We start from the raw sequence: 13,446 nt of genomic DNA, 5'->3' as shown, positions 1-13,446 counted from the left end.
TGGATGCTTTCCTAACAATCCAGTTACAGAGAAAAATATAATGGTGGAAAACTGAGTGAGATTACCTCACTTCACTCGATAGTTTCCGGCTGATCTGATAGCAGAACTGGCTAACCCTGACTATCCCTGTGCTGGCCCTCAGCCTTACAGGCTCTGTGTTAGCTCTGCGCTGTCTCTTTTGCTTCCTGGAGCTTCTGCGTGAAGCTTCCCCGATTGTTCTGACAGCGCCCCGACAAAATTCCGAATTTCTACGTGAGGACAACTTCTCCTCTGCGCTAGCTCTCCCTAGTTCAACGTCAAGTTTACGTGGGCCCAAACTAGCCCAACGTCAGTCCCTCTAGGTGTTACACTGCCTCCACTAGTGGCTCTCCGCCTCTCTGCCTAGTATTCCCAAACTATCCCTACCCGTCTGCGGCAGAATGATCACTTAGTTCGAATTTCTCAGCTTCCAAGCCCCATAAATTTCGAACTCTAGATCAATTCGTTCTCTTGGTTTATGTTTCTAAATGAACCCCAAGCCTCCTTAGACTTTTCTCGTTGGGACTTCAACAACCGAAATTAAGTCTCTAATCATCGACTAAGATTAAAAGTTTGACTTGATCCGCTTTTTAGAACATTCTCACCCATATTTTGATTAATATCCATTAATACTTTAAGTTTCGTAAGTTTAGACTTAGGAACCCCATTAAAAATATTAATTATTTTAATAAAGTACAATCCGGGTGGAATTTCACCAAACGGTTTTTGGGTTCTTTAGAACTCATATGCCTTAACCTCTCCACCAATTTTCATGGCTAAAGCACATCCAATGCTACAAAAAACTAACACTCTCTTCAGTCAAGTCAAACTACTCTCGAAGACAAGAGAATGAAGGTGTCGAAAAAAACATGATAAATCTACACGAGGCTCTAGAATTGGAATCATGTCAAAGCCAATTCTAGTTTATGCTAGCATGCTTTTTTGCAATAACTGCACTAACTAGTGCTTTCTTGCATCAATGTGGCCACATTGCAACACCAACTAATGATTTTTTGCAATAGTTGCACTAATTAAATTAATGCTTTCTTACATGAATGCAACCATGTTGTTGCACTATTTGATGCTTTCTTGGATCAATGTAGCCACGTTGCTACACTGTTGGCGCATTTCCTTTTTATTTAGTGCCACCTCAAGCCTATGCAATTAACATGAACATTAGGCAGAAAAATTCACTAAAGGTAAAGCTATTTTGAATGCTACATCCATTGAGTTGTAAATCAACACATAAGGTCCTTTTTCCAAGATTGTGTGCTGACAAAGCCAAGTTCTTTTAATTGATATGCACTTTAAAGCCTAAGTCAAAATTAATAAAATATTTGCATAACATTCCCAAATTCATTATTAGAGTTCACCACAACAATGTAAATAAAGTGTTGCACTAAATATTTTGTAATATTGACTTCACATAAAGCCATAATTTTGTTGTCATTTTGCACAACGTATCTCATGACTAATTGAAGGAACTTGATGGAGTTTGAAGACAACACGAAATGTTAATTAAACAAATATCAAATGTTTATGGTCAACTATACATTATGTTCTTGTTGTATTTCAACTCAGAAAGCATAATTGCCCTTGAGTGAACTTGGTGTTGCACTTTGTGGATTGGGATGATGAGAAAGACAATTAATCAATGACTATCACTAGTGTTGGATAGATATTGAATAAGAGGCAACATATTAACAATAATGATAGGAGTTTGACCTTTCAAATTTTGGAAAGAAAGAGAGATAAAGGTGTGTTGTAGAGTATAAGAGGCTGACGTATTTAAATTCATAGGATATCAACATATCATTGATCATGAAAATAAAGTTTGGTTTTACAAATGCAGTTGTCATGATTGATAGAGTCTCCATTTTTGTTGGATGGAGTGGAGCAAAGATGGAATGGTCCATTTTTGTTGAAGCAGAGAATTTAATGAAGAGTATGCTAAATTCCACAATGGAAGACTATGAAGGTATAGTAAAAAATATGATTGATTTGTAGGGGGCTTAGAAATGAAATCAAGTAAAAGCTAGAGCCGTTTATGTTAGCATGATTTCTTGTAATAACTGTGCGAATTTGTTGGGTATGTGTCATATTCTTTGCATGACTATCCCTATGCACAATACGTATGCGCTAAGCGTGACAAGGGGTGGTAGCCCCCTTGCATGGGGTTTGGGGCAACGGTTCGAAAAAAATGGGTAGCTTTTTGCATTCATTTTTTGACGGTTTTCGTTATTAACAATTCGCAAGTGTAGGGTGGTTTTGCCCATGGTTTTGTAGATCTGGTCAAAGGAACTATGATTATATTCTAATCCAGGGTTAATGGATTGAGAGTTTATGAATGCTATGGAATGTATATAATGTATTGTAACATTGTAAATAAACATAATGAAAAATCAATTTGGTTTTCCCGATTTTGGGTTCAAGGAGAAAAATCTGTGTATATTTTTTGTGATTAACATTGTATCTTTTTTGTTAGTTTTTAAGAATTTGTTTGCATGTATTATTTGTACTTGGTTAAAACCTAATTTTGGTATCAAAGTAGTTTTGGCTTGAAGGGGATGCCTTTGTGGCTAAGGGGTTTTTTGCTCGGGCATGTGGTAGACCCTGTTACAGTGGGAGACCTGCAGGATCAATTCTTTTGGTGAAAGGAAATGGTGAACAATGTGGAGAGAGAGATCGAGAAATTCAATAGATAGAGTTTTGAGCTTTGGAAACTCATGATGAAGAATCTATTAGTAGATAAAGATCACTGGATTGTTGTAGATTTAATAGATAGAGTTTTGAGCTTTGGAAGCTCACGATGAAGAATCTATTAGTAGATAAAGATCACTAGATTGTTGTAGATTTAGATATTAAACTAATGACATTGTCAATAAAAGATTGGACCAAGTTGGCTTGGAAGGCAAAGAGCACAATACGATTGTGTGTCTTTGATTCATTATTACTGAATGTTTCAAGAGAACTTATAAAAATAGTTTTGTGGGACAAGTTAGGGACTCTATATCAGTCTAAGTCCCTAGTAAATAAATTGTTCATATGGAAGAAGTTGTATAACTTGAGGATGAAGGATGGACACTCGATGATAGAGCATCTGAACACATTCAATACTTTGATAAGTCAATTATTCTTTGTGGATATTAAGATTTCAGATGAACATAAGTGTATCCGTTTCATTAGAGAAATTTTGAAGTCTAAAATGGGCCTCCTAAGAAAAACGTACAACCAAAATAAACTTTATAAGAACTAATAGGATTCAAGATGATGATGTGAACCATGGGGGACGATTCACTATTTTTGGAGTAAAGAAGTAAAAAGATAATAAAATAATAAAACTATTTTTTCAACTTGTATTTTCAAGTCGTATTTTCAACTTATCTCCCTAAGGTTTTACTCAAATTTCGAGCGGGAGTACTCATTGGGTGTAAAATTTAATTCCTCATCCAAAGAGTATCCATGTTGCATACTTTTGATAAACTTTGTTATATGAAAAATGAGAAATACATGAAAAAACGTGATTGCAATAATGTTTTTCATGTATTTCTCATTTTTTGTGTAGCAGGGTCCATCGAAAGTATGGAACATGGGTATTCCTTGGATGAGGAATCAAATTTTGAATCTAATGAGTGTTTCTGCTCGAAATTTGAGTAAACCCATAGGGAGATAAGTTGAAAATACGAGTTGAAAAAATAGTTTTTTTTTTTTTTTCCCTCTTAAATTTGATGTTCTAATCTAATCTTATTTTATTATTTCCACTATTATTTTATAATTTCCTTAGGAGGCCCATTTTAGGCCTCAAAATTATCCTAATGGGCATGTTCTCTACCAAACTTGTGAGATAGTCTGGTTGTCGTCATAGGTAGTAACTCAATGACTTTAAACTTCGACGATATAGTCTTATCTTTGTTTTTAGAAACAAGGAGATGAGATGGAAAAACATGGAAGGTTAGAATGGAGATGCCTTGTCTGTTAGAGGATGCTCCCAGAATATAAATATAAACAAGTCCAAAATTACAGATTTAAACATCCAGGGAAATTTGTAAAGGTACGTTGGAAACACAAAAAAGAAGGGAACTACAAGAAAGATTGTAGATCCAAAACTAATAAGAAAGGAAAGGGCTCTGATGATGCTCCTTTTGTAGAAGTGAAAACCACCTGAGATGAAGGTGGGGATGTGTACTTTGGCTTTTTCAAGTACACATGGAGATCATGAGGCATGGTTTATTGGTTTATGTGCATCCTTTCATATTACTCCACATAGAAAATGGTTCTGCGAGTATGAGAAATATGATGGTGGTGATGACTTCTTAGGTGATGAAAGGAAAACCAAAATCGTAGACACAAAGAAGTCAAGTTGAAGTTGATAGGTGGAAGGATCAGAACATTCTGTGGTGTTTTGAATATCCCAGGATTGGCTGGAAATCTAATTTTTGTAAGCAAAATGATGATGCATGTGTGAAACAGTTTTTGAGAAAGATACCTACAAGATGGTTCGAGGAGCATTGGTATTGATGAAGGGAGTTTGGATATGAACCATGTACAAGCTATTGGGAAATATTTTTATTGATGAATGCAACAATTCTGTTGTTCTTGAGAGTGGAGCAGAAGAAGGAAAAAAAATGTAGTCTTTGGAGAAAATACTATGTTGTGGCATCAAATACTGGGACATGGAGAGAAGGGCCTTCAAATACTACAAGGTAATGATATGGTAGAAGGCATGTCTACTTGCTCTCTAGATTTTGATTTCTGTGAACATTTGTAATTGGGAAGAAAAATCGGGTGAGGTTCTCTTCTGGTGTTAAGAAGATAAAAAAAATATTATAACTAGTGCACAATGATGTGCTTGGATCTATGTTGGTTTCATAATTGGGTAAATCTGTGTATTATGCCTCATTTATAGATAAATTCTCGAGGAATTCATGGATATTTCCTTAGGAAGAAATTTGAAGTCTTTGACAAGTTTAAAGAATATAAAGTTCTGCTGGAAAACCAGATAGAGAAGAAGATAAGGTGTTGAGGACAGGTAATGGTGATGAGTTTTGTGGGAAGGAATTTGAAGAGTTCTACAGGAAGTGTGGTATAACATGGCATAAAATTGCTCCATACACACATAAAAAAATGGAGTTGCAGAAAGGATGAATATGACACTAATGGAAAAGGCAAAGAGCAGACTCAATGGTGCTGGGTTAGGACACGAAATCTGGGTAGAGGCGATGGATACTGCATGTTACCTAGTTAATAGATCACCGTCATCAACGTTCGCGGATAAGATTCCACATTAACATTGCATAATTAGATTGCATTAGGGGTATTTGAGCATGTTGAATCTATTTCTACATTAAATGGGTTTCCTTCGTCTCCTATATTTTTTTGCTTCTTTTTAATTGGTTTCAAATACATCATTTCCAATGAGATTTTTTTCCATTTGTGCCTAGATCTGTGGATCACTACTATTTAAGGCTTAAGTTTTGGTGTCGATTTTGAAGATAATCATGAAGAGGATTTAAACACCTTAATATTTGTGATTGGTTACACAGGTGAAATAGGTAACCAAATCAAGGTATGCCTAAACAATGGTTTTCTATTTTTGAACCATGTTTTTCTAGAGATTCTTGGTTTTGATTGGGTCAATTCTAGACATAATCACTTGAGAGGCAATGTTGAGAGCAAGTGTTGGAAGTAGAGATCAAGGTGGGTTGTTCTTCACATCCCTCAGTAGCTAAGTGGTCTACTATTCTGTTGTCTCTTATGTGGGCATTGGAAGGGATGATGCCTTGTATAGATTTGCGAAGAATAGTTACTATGTCCAAGGTATTTCCAACCATCAACTATGACACATTTTGCTTAGAGAATATCATACATTTAAAATTTGATTAAGCATGTTGATAACCACTTGAGAGTCACCCTCCACCACTAGTAGCCCAAGGAGTAAGATATACAAAGGCCTTCTTTTAAGGCTTTTAACTCTACACCATTGTTGCTAGAGATTCTTAGAGGACCCAAAAATATGTGAAGGAGAGAGCTTTAATGGTCTCGAAAATTCTCTACCATGTCTTGCAGGGTTGGGAATTCCTTTGGAGGCTACATCAAAATTTAGCTTCAGGAAATTTGATGGAGGGGTCTACCAAGATGCAAAACATAGGTGGGGGGTATTCCAAGGTGAATGTCGTAAACCTGAAGAAGCCAATGATGTGTTAAAGGAAAAAACTGTGATTTAGAATTATTGATGTCCGTACTTGAAGATTGAGAGAAATCATTTAAAACTTGTAGGATGCTTCTAGATTTATAAACAATTGGTATGCCCATGCTCATGGTATTGTCTATGAATTGTTGATGGTTAATGGGAAGGTCATCCTTGAAGAGCCAAATCCCTTTGATTCTTTACTGAGCCACTACTGCTTTAAAGCCCATCCTAAGACTTTCAAAGCAAGGATGAAAAGGAAGATGGATAAGGCATCGCCTTGACAAATTCCAGGGATGGGATAGAATGGGCATGAAGTTGATATGTTAAGAAGAATGGAGAAGAAGGTTGAGGATATGAGGGTTGGATTTAATCCAGGAAATCTATTCATGAGGGAAGCCAAATTTGAAAAAAGTAAGACCAATTTAGATTTTCAAATGCTTTTGAAAGGTTCAGTTTGAGGAACAACCATGATTTTTTGAGAGTTTCAAATAATGGATTACGTTATGTGCCACCATCATGTTTTCCAAGATTTGTCTACCTTCAACATAACCATTTTGTTCCAACGAGATTAGATAATTGGCTTAAGCTAGTTGGCAATAATATTCATAATTACCTTGTACACCACATTGCAAAGTGCAATGGGCCCAAATCCCCTAGGATCCTTCACATTTTCCTTTTTGGGGAGTACTGTGATAAAAGTTGCATCTAGAATGGGGAGAATGGTATGAGATTTGCAATATTCTTCAATAACTACCTAAAGATCCTTTCCAACGATTGGCCAACAAGCTTGGAATAATTCTATGGTAAAGCAATTGAGACTCAGTGCCTTGTTCTTGGGCATGGAATTGATTACTGCTTCAACTTCCTTTATTTAGATGGATCACATCAAAGCTTCATTTTGATCCTGGGAGACAAACGGAAGTATATGTTGAATGATTCATTGGATGACATCTTTGCTTTTGTGTTACGCTCTAAGAGAAGGTCTTTATTAAAGTGCACCAGTTCTTGCTCCATGTCATTGTGGTTGTGGAGCTCAAGTCTAGTGTTGTTTTTAAGGGAGGATATGTGATCGTGATGTCAATGCTACAACGTCGAGTTATGAAATAAGGATTTATTTCTTTCCCCCTCCTTAAGCCACCATGTTGTTTATTTTTGTTGTCAGAGAATCTCCTCCTACTTTCTTTTCTCTTTTAGTTGAGTGAGGAGCATGACTTCTTGTTGAATTAATGCCTCCAACCTACCTTGTTGGATAACCTCTAATTGTATTTCCTCCATCTGGGCTTCTAATGGCATCTTTGCTTGAAGGATATCGCTGAATTCCTCCTTATTCCATTATTTTATCTGAGATTTTACATGCTTATTTTATGTTGTATGTAATACAACACAAATTCTTCTAGACCTTTAACCTCTTCCCACCACTCTTTTAACTTTTTTCTAAAAATCGACAATGCAAAATCAAAACTATTCAAAGCGGAATGACCTATTATTGGGTCAGGGTTTGATGTTTGAATCTCCAAATTAATGGGCTCGTGATTTGAGTCCTAACTTGGGAGGATAGAAGCCTCCATGAATATATCACACTCCATTATGTCTTCAAAGATAAGAAAGTGGTATAGCCCGGAGGCAAATTGTTGGGCACCCCCTCACCGCTTATTCCAAGTGTGGAGACCATTGATCATGTCTAGGTCGAGGAGGTGAACCAATTCTAAAAAATCCTAGAAGATAGAGTATTTGGCATCTAAATGCCAAAATTTCCGCATTTTTCTACGAGAAATTAGATGAGATTGAAGTCACCGCCATGGATCTAAGGGGTAGGAGAAACCATAAGTTTGATTTAGCATATGGAGTTTAAGAGAAAGGCTTTGTCATTAGGCATTGTCGAGCCATATACATTAGAGAGAAAACAAACTTATGTAGATACAATGATTTTGAATTGGACTGCGAGGAATTTGTAAGTGGCAAACATATTAAGGAAAAAGACTTCGTTCTAAAATATGGCTATGCCTCTAGATTGTCCTTAGGAATCGATTGTTGTAGAATTAGGGGAATTTTGAGGTCTAAAATGGGCCTCCTAAGGAAATTATAAAATAATAGTGGAAAAAGTAAAATAAGATTAGATTACATCATCAAATTTTAGAGGGAAAAAAATAAAAAACTATTTTTTCAACTCTTATTTTCAACTTATCTCCCTATGGGTTTACTCAAATTTCGAGCAAGAACACTCGTTGGATGCATAATTTGATTCCTCATCCAAGGAGTACCCATGTTGCATACTTTCGATGGACCCTGCTACACGAAAAATGAAAAATACATGAAAAACATGATTGCAATCATGTTTTTTCATGTATTTTTCATTTTTTGTGTAGCATGGTCATTTGAAAATATTCAACATAGGTACTCCTTGGATGAAAAATTAAATATTTCATCCAACGAGTACTCCGACTCGAAATTTGAGTAAAACCTTAAGGAGATAAGTTGAAAATACAAGTTGGAAAAGTAGTTTTATTATTTTATTATGTTTAATCTTTTTACTTTTTTACCCCAAAATTGGTGAATCATCCCCCATGGTTGACATCATCATCTTGAATCCTATTGGTTCTTATAAAGTTTATTTTGGTTGTACGTTTTTCTTAGGAGGCCTATTTTAGACCTCTAAATTTCTCTAATGATTGGAAACCTTTTCTCCATCTTGAGGTCATCTTTTCTATGATGTCATTGGAATTTTTAGTTTCTTGTACCATAAAAACGTGGGATGGTGGGAGGTCCATTTAGTTTTGAGGATCCTCTATTTCCCTTTGCAATTGAGGCCCCTTGTATTCATGGACATCACTTTCATTGGGGGGTGAAGGGTTGTTGGAGGGAAATACCTCCGAGATTAGCTTGATTCTACTTGAGTTCACCAACACTTTACCTAGTCCTTCTAAAATTTGTTGGTTACTTTCATGTCCTTACCTATTTGCTTCTTTGCATAGTTTGGGTGGGTCTTTTAGGAGGTGCATCTAAACTCCAAGAGGCTGGAGTTGGTAGTTCCCATTACTTCTTTTTGAGCTTGTAAATAGGTCTGATTTTAAGAAGGCCTTGTTGAGGATTTTGACTTGGTGTTCTGGGATTCAATTAGGGTCCTTTCCTTTCCAGGATTTTACAATGCTAGGGAGGTCCAAGGCATCCAAGTCCATGTCCTTTGTCTTCTCTAATCTTGGTTTAGGCCCAAGGTCAAAAATACAAATTTCTTGGAGGAAAGTTTTGACCACTATTGGGAGCTAAACTTGCATGTTTTTACTTACCTTTTTATCCTATTTTCCTTCACATTTGCACTCCTAACTAAGTCATTTCATATCCTAAATCGTTCAGGTATACCTCTAATCATGTCTTTATAAATTAATTAATCATTGAAGCATAGTCTAGGGGATTATGACCAAAGCGCTTGCTAAACTTCATCTTATGTGCAAATTTCCAAGTCAAATGGCTAAGTTTACACATCGAGATGGCATAACTATTATCGAACTGCAGATGTAATGACAAAACTGATCAAGACTTCCTCTTTTTATCTTTTGTATTCAGTGTTGGGCTTATTACAACCTTCATGTAAATTGCAGGCAACAATTACCTTAATCTCATGAACTGTTTTTGTATAAGAAGGGATAAAGAGTTTGAAATAGGGGGTTGGAGATAAGAGAGTTGATCTTTGTAACAGAGATTTTTTATTTTTTATTTTTATTTATTTATTTATTTTTAACATAGTCGGTTGCTATTTATATTCCAAAAAAAGAGTGGGAGATTGAGCTCCTGAGATACAAGATTTTAAGGCCCATAGGCGAAGCTAGGAGATGGTTTGGCAGACAAAATTCTCTTAAGCTTTTGTCATTGTTGTGGGGAAAAGTATCCAACACGGAATGACCCTATCCCACTCTAAGGGTGATAGTTCCTTAGCAACAGCTGAAGCAAAGCTATCTAAAGTTACTTCTTTATGACATGCAAGAGACGAAAGGAAGAGATCCACTTACCGATGTCTTGCGCAAATGGTCGATCCAATCTCCTCTATTTGCCGCTTGCTCCCAGCTCCAAGTCTTTTCACGGGCCCAGCTACACGAGATCCTGCGAACAAGACAAGAAAATGGAACTACAAGAAGCATGCATTCATAATTGATTCAAGGATTAGCATAAATCAAATACGCAAGTAAGACAATACACCATTGAAACACATGCGAATAGAAGAACCTCAAATGCTTTATTAATATAAGGAAGTAAGGTTCAGGCGGTGATACAACCGTGAGAGGTCCAATCCAGCATCACCTTCCCGACGGAAAGAAATCTCCTCTTCACCTCCCTCAAGCAATCACCCAATACTCACAACGGTAAACCAACAGCAATTCTTTGCACTAAATTCCGGCCTCCAGATCCCATGGGATGAGATCCTTATATAGAGTTTTGGAGTGAAGATAAGTCAGCTTGATGTGTGACTTGTTGTCCTCTTCAACTCCAGTTGTTCTTTAGTCCTTGAGTCCACTCGGAGTTTCTACCTTCCACTTGGAGTTTTAGAAGCTCTTAACTCATCATTAGGCGAATCTTCTGATCCAAGTGTCATTTTGGAAGCTTCCTGGGCACTGGCACATTGAGAAAAGATTCCTCCACATGTCAAAGTACGCCCAGCGCAGGTAGCTTGTGTTGTACCTGCTATGCAGCGCAGGTAGCCCTTGTTGCACTTGCTATGCAACGCAGGTAGCCTTTGGAGCAGCTGCTTTGATCCAAAATTGACCTGTTTCTGAGTGTTTTTCAGTGGAGAACTGATCTGAAGTGCTGTGGTTTGCTGACCTTGTTCCTCTAAGGGTAAGAACAACATGTTTAGGGACTTTGGATCCCTTGGATTATTGACATTTCATGCTCCATGCTGTAAGGCACAAAAATGTCTATAACAGTTGCCCCCTAAAGTATGAGGTCGTTTATCAGGTGAAATGCTTTATTAGGAGGATCCGAAGTTCATTCAATTGTTGGGAGGTGACCTGTAACAAAATACAATACAATACATTATCTTTTCATACTTTCTTTTCATGATCTAGCTGATGCGGGCATTTCCCATGCTCAGCTTTATAAATACATTTGCTGTACATAGACAGACGATCGTCTAATAATAGACTGATAATTCTCTGCTTTTAATTATCATCCTTTAGTAGGATGATCATCTGCTGCACATGTCTATGTTTTTATCTCCTGAATATATATCGCAGCCCGGATGGATGAAACTAGATCCGGGGTCTTCAAACTTGTCCGATCTTCACTCTAGTACAAGTCGATCCATGTGAAAATTTCTTGAAGTCGAACATGGAAAGACATCGCTTGATTACCAGTCAATAATGTAAACTGTTAACAAGCGCGAGAGGAATCACCGATAATGATGATGACCCTCAAGGTACTGCACACAATTCACGTGGCGTGAATATAGGATCTGACGTCGAACACCACGCAAAGTCTCCTGGTCGAAGGTCATTAATGTATACCTATCGCCGGGAGTGAGAAACTTGCCATTGAGGCATGCAAGCTTCAAAGTACTGAGGGGGTGTTCCTAGATCAACTTCTTGGATAATGAGCTGATGTCGACAAGAAGTGATCCGTCAAAGGAGGGCCTTAATGAATCCCACATCAGTGACACGGAACGGAGCTAGTGATGATGGTGAAAACGATTTGTGAAATATGATTCAGGGTGGCGGTCATGGAAGGATGAAAAATGATGTACGGTAGTGGATGGGACCCGGTTGACACTTTCTGAATGACATCTCTTGAACATATAACGACACTGATGTGATGGATCGGTAGCATTACCCCATGTATGGATGGTATGGCGAGACCATGGTGAAGGGACCGGTGAATGATAATAACCCAACCCGATATTTACGGAGGCAAAAGTGTCATGTTCAAGAGCGACTTGCTACCATTAAGCTTTGAGGTTCTCCCAATTTTTCCCCAGTCATTTCTGACCAGTACCTCTTTATTTTTGTCAAGCTTGAGGAGGATAACATATGCTTGTTCTATAACCTGCCCTTCGGGCAAGCCCATCGCTATGTTTTAACGAGCCTAGCGATAGGGAAACTCGTTCTCGTCTAAAGACAAGTTTGTCGCTATTAAATATTTTTAACGAGCCTAGCGACAAAGACAACTTGGTCCTTTTCATTTTTAGAGAGTCTGAAAAGCGTACATAAAGTGGACTCCAGGGGTCCTTTTTCGTCATCTAATCCCTTAAGTCCTAAAAAGTATAAAACAATACAGAAGGGATGAATGTTCGATATCTTTATCGAGCCGAACTAGACAAGCGCTCGATCTTTTTGTGCAATAATCCCTCAGGTCCAAAAAGATTAAAATCTAGAGGAGGGATAGCTCTTCCGGTCCTTTTAACGAGCTGGAAGGCCAAAACTCGGCAAACTTTTCATATTTTACGAGTCAGTGAAAAGAGCTCAAAGAAGACTCGTATTTTGAGGAACGAGTGATAAACAGGGATAGCAGCAGATTCCAGGTACAGGTTGGAATTTTCCAATCACGGCAGTGTCACAAGGATGGCTAGGTGAAATCACTCTTCGCAGCTGTTCCTCAAAATAGGTAAACAATCAAGTGGATGTGAATGATCGGCCAAATGAAAAGTGGAGGTGACGGTGCACAAACACGACCAAGGCTTTTATGGCTGATGAATTTACGGTCTCAAATGGTTATTTACCGGTTCATTTTTTCTGGATGAGCTTGAACTCTGGAGGAAACTTGCTCACATGCTTATGTTTATACATTGTAAATGACTATCTGATGGTTATTTGAAGTGCTCTCCAAAACGGTCTTTATCCAGTGATGATTGATTGTTTCTGCTGTGATACTCCAAATGTTTTGGTTCCAAAGCGTTGCAATTCCCCTGGAGGCTCCTCTTGATTCACAAACACATCCTTTGTACTGCTTATGTTGAGCAATGATTTTGTTCATTTCTTGCTGTCCCTGCTTTGTTTCTTGGACTAAAACAACTTCTGGTTTCTCTTGGTTTATTAGGTCTTTTAAGGCAATTGTTTTGGAGGGGTGCCCTAGTCCCCTACTATTCCATGAGAGGACTTTCATCATTTCAAGTGGGGATTGCAGAGAGTTGCTCGCCCTCCCTGCTCCTTATTTACTGAATCTTTGTCAATATGTCCTAAGATGTAGGACTCTATGGGATTCTGGATGCCCATGGCTATATCCTTCTGGGCATTTTCATCTCTTTGTTGTTTAGC

The sequence above is a fragment of the Pinus tabuliformis genome, chromosome 9 (genome assembly GCF_031772625.1).
Source record: "Pinus tabuliformis cultivar Carrire ecotype Pingquan chromosome 9, CPIR1, whole genome shotgun sequence".
Lineage (NCBI taxonomy): Eukaryota > Viridiplantae > Streptophyta > Pinopsida > Pinales > Pinaceae > Pinus > Pinus tabuliformis.
The sequence above is the reverse complement of the archived record's forward strand: the minus strand, read 5'-3'. Positions refer to the sequence as shown.